The sequence below is a fragment of the Pteropus medius genome, unplaced genomic scaffold, assembly GCF_902729225.1.
Source record: "Pteropus medius unplaced genomic scaffold, Ma_sr-lr_union100, whole genome shotgun sequence".
Taxonomy (NCBI): domain Eukaryota; kingdom Metazoa; phylum Chordata; class Mammalia; order Chiroptera; family Pteropodidae; genus Pteropus; species Pteropus medius.
The window spans coordinates 23,452,249-23,456,397 of NW_024349800.1; the positions used below are offsets into that span (position 1 = coordinate 23,452,249).

The 4,149-nt window shown below is 39.3% G+C and overlaps 1 pseudogene; it reads left to right on the forward strand.

The window, feature by feature from the left end:
- Positions 1-3,579: 3,579 nt before the first annotated feature.
- Positions 3,580-3,698, forward strand: LOC120622281 (uncharacterized; annotated as a pseudogene).
- Positions 3,699-4,149: the final 451 nt, after the last annotated feature.

A 4,149-nucleotide genomic window follows, 5' to 3' on the forward strand; every position in this document is an offset into this window, starting at 1 on the left:
CTTTATAGTTCATAAAACGATCCCCCCCAATTGCTCCCTCCCTCCCCTGACCCTCCACCTAGCCAATGTATTAATGCTAATTGCATTCCCTATGCCATATTCCTCATCCCCATGACCATCCATCAGCTACTAATTTGTACTTCTTTAACCCTTCACCCCATTCTCTCAGCCCCCCCAAATGCCCTTCCCCTCTGTCCGTCACCAAATTGTCCACTATGTTTGTGCTTCTGCTTTTGATTAATCTGTTATTTTTATTCCTTAGATTCCGCATATAAGTGAAATCATATAGTATTTATCTTTCTCTGTCTGACTTAATACTTTCTAGGTCCATCAAAGCAATATCTTTTTCTTCTTCCTTTTAGTCTGTGTGTCTTTTAATCTGGAGTCTCTTGTAGGCAGCATGTAAGGGTCTTGTTTTTTTATCCATTCAGCCACTCTATCTTTTATTTGGAGCACTTAATTCTTTTCCGCTTGAGGTACTTACTAATGGTAAGAACAATGTAGTTGCTACCATTCTTTATTCCTGTTTTTAACACATGTTTTTTCTTCTTAAAGAAGTCCCTTCAACATTTCCTGTAATATTGGCTTGGTGATGATAAATTCCGTTAGCTTATTTTTTGTCTGGGAAGCTCTTTATCTGTCCTTCAATTCTAAATGATAACTTTGCTGGATAAATTATTCTTAGTTGTAGATCCTGGGTCTTCATCCTGTCGAATATTTTGTGCCAAGCCCTTCTGTCCTGCATAGTTTCTTTTGAGAAATCAGCTGCCAGTCTTATGAGTGTTCTCTTATAGGTAACTATCTGCTTTTTCTCTTGCTGCTTTTAATATTCTTTCTTTGTATTTAACCTTTGGCATTTTAATTAGGATGTGTCTTAGTGTGGGTCTCTTTGGATCTCTGGTTTTTGGGATTCTCTGAGCCCTGGAGTTGTATGTCTATTTCCTTCACCAGGTTAGGAAAGTTTTCCATCATTATTTCTTCAAATAGCTGTTCAACATCTTGTTTTCCTTCAGGTACACCCATGACATGGATATTTTGACCTTTAATAGTGTCCCATATGCTCCTTAAATTATTTTTATAGTCTTGGCATCTTTTTTCTTGCCATTCTGATTGAGTGTCCTTGGCTTTCCTGTCCTCTAGATAGGTCATTTGATCCTCTTCTTTATTCACTTTGTTTATTCCTTCATTTATTCCACTTAATATACTTCTCATCTCAGATAATGTGTTCTCCGTTTCAGACTGGTTTCCTTTTGTAATTTCCATTTCCATTTTTATGTTTTTTATCTCTTTGTTGAACTTCTCACTGAATTTATCTACACTTCCCAAAAGTTCATTGAGCATCTTTATAACCAGTATTTTGAACTCTGCATCTGTTAGATTACTTGACTCCATTATTTCTGGATCTCTGTTTTGTTTCTCATATGGTTTCTCCTTCTTTGTCTTCCCATTTGGCTGCCTTTCCGTGTCTGTTTCTATGTATTAAGCAAAGCTCTTAAGTCTCCTGGATTTGTGAAATAGGTGTCTAGTAGCACAGTCCTGAAAGGAGTTCAGCTACAGGCCAAATTTAGCCCAAGCCTCTGCCCCTCCAGGGCTACCTGTTAAGATTCAGCAAGCAATCCACAGATGCTGTGCTTATAGTTGCCTCAAAAGGCCACACCAGAAACTGAGGCCAACTGCCTTCTCCAGTGTGAGTCTCAGCAAAGGGCACCTGACTCGCTGAGGATACACCTGGATGTGGCTTGAGTGGGGCCTGAGTTGGGGGAGGCAGAGTTTCAAGGAATCCTCTGGGCGGAGCGACCTCTGTTATCCAGTTTGATGATATCACAGCTATGGCAGCTCTGTGTCCAAGCACTAGTGGGGAAGGGCTCAACAGGGAACAATAGATACCTCCGGCACTTCTGTACAGAGCAAGTCTCACCTCAGCCCTCACTCCGCCCTCACTCCAACAATGTCTGCCTGTAAGTCTCTGGTGCCCCCTGTGCGCAGCCTAATTGGCACTGGTGCTCAGAGTGAGCAAGTCCGTTGCTGGGAAAATCCACTTGCAGTCACAGCCCCTTTAAGAGGCTTCTGCCGCTGCCGCTGCCGCTGCTGCTGCAGCCTCCATCTCATTCAGCTGCTCGGGACCTAGCAGGCCTATGTCCTCGATGAGTCTTACCTTCTGCCATTGCAGGGTGCTTTCTTGGATTTCTCCCTAGCATGGCTTGTTCATGTAGATCCCAGGAGATTTTTCCTTGCTGCTGCTCCTTGTTTTCGTCACAACTTTGATTTGGTTGCCAGAGGGATGAACAGAGCCTCTATCATCTATGCCATTTTTTTTCCTCCGGGGATTCAATTTTTTCCCTCCACAGCATACTTAACTTTGTATTGATATAGAAAGTGAGTCTGGACAGCATTTGTTCTCTTCTATGTTTAACCTCATCTGGCATTTAAGCATCATTAGAAGTAGCACCCTAAGTGAGATTTTCCAAGGTTTCACCTTGTATTGTAAATCATACTAGCTAATTCCTTTATAGCTGATTCCGAGCCACCAAGGAAGTCCTTGTTTATCTTTTACTGCATAATAATGGACTTCATAAGTTGGTAGAGCTTCTACTATTTTCATATACTGAACCACAGCCTGACTCTGAGTCAGACCTTTGATTTTCAAATAATGCTCAATTACCCTGCCCTTACAGTAAGCAAGGGATGGATGTTCCTGAAGAGTTTTCACTGGAAAGGCTGGTAATGTCTTTAAATCTTTCCTGGCATTTTCATCACTGTAAAATAAGCGCCACTAACTTAGTTTCACTGTCTACTTCAATTTGTCCCTGTTGGTGGAAAAAGAAAGCATCACTGAACACAGGCCACCCTAGGTTGTAGCAAATGGCTATGTCGAGCATGTATCTTAAATTAAAAAAAAAAAAAAGTTATTACTGTTTTAAAAAATAAAATTATTCAAAACAATGATTTCCCACTTATCCAGTGTTAAAAGTTATGTTACATTGTTAAGCAATTAAATATTAAGAAGAAACAAGTGTAAATATGGTAATTACTCAGGTAAACAATTAAAATTTAAGATGCAATGTATCAAAGCCAGAAATCACTCAAAGTAGGCAAGCAAAGAAAAGAAATAAACATTAAATATAGTGGAATAACAAAGGACCGATTCTGCAAAGGCCATTTTCCATTCAATTAAACAATTATATGAAAAGTTTATTTATAACGCTTGGTTACCAGAGATTCTGGGGAGAAAATCAGCTTAGACAAAAACAGAAGGCTCCAGGGGCCTGAAACTAGTTTCCTAGTTAGTCCTTGATGGCATCACAAAAAGTGTCTTTATTAGTGGTTTGTCTCGGTATTTTGGAAGGATGAGCTTACAGCAAAGTAAGAGGGGTTGCATGATATGAGAAACTTGTTACTGATCATTAAAGTCAACCTTTGGCCAGATAATGGCAGCATTCTGCCCTGTGGGCAGAGTTACTACAAACAGTCACAAATGTGAAATACTGTTGGTTACCTTTAGATTATAGCTATAAACGCAGAGAACAATTCTGTCTTCCCATACGGAATATACTCTGTGACTTGAAAAGAAACAGTAGATTCTATGGCCATGCCACCCTGAACATACCCGATCTCATCTGATCTTGGAAGCTAAGCAGGGTCAGGCCTGGTTAGTACTTTGGTAGGAGACCACCTAGGAATACCAGGTGCTATGGTGTTAAAAAATAAATAAATAAAATAAAAATAAATTTCTAATCTTATTAAAAAAACAGTCGATAATACTTGGCTGGAAGAAATTCACTTAGTGAGCAAATTTACTAATTTAAGGTATCTATGTACAAATTGATTGTGAAACCCAATCATTTATTAAAGATTAATGCCAGAGTTACTTAAAGTGATAAAAGTTGTGCATTGAACTCAAGACGTATGAAAATCAAATGAAGACACTGATGACTAAAATCCGGGGAAGTCTATCTTTTTCAAAGTGGAAAGTGAAATCTGAAATGTTGGTGAAAATGTGGAGAAATGGGAACTTTCATACACTTCTAGTGAAAACATGAATTGTATAACCACTTTGGAAAACTGTTTGTCAGCACCTCCTAAATGATCACACACATACCCTTATGACCCAGCTGTTCCACTCCTGGGTATATACTTAACAGAAATGCA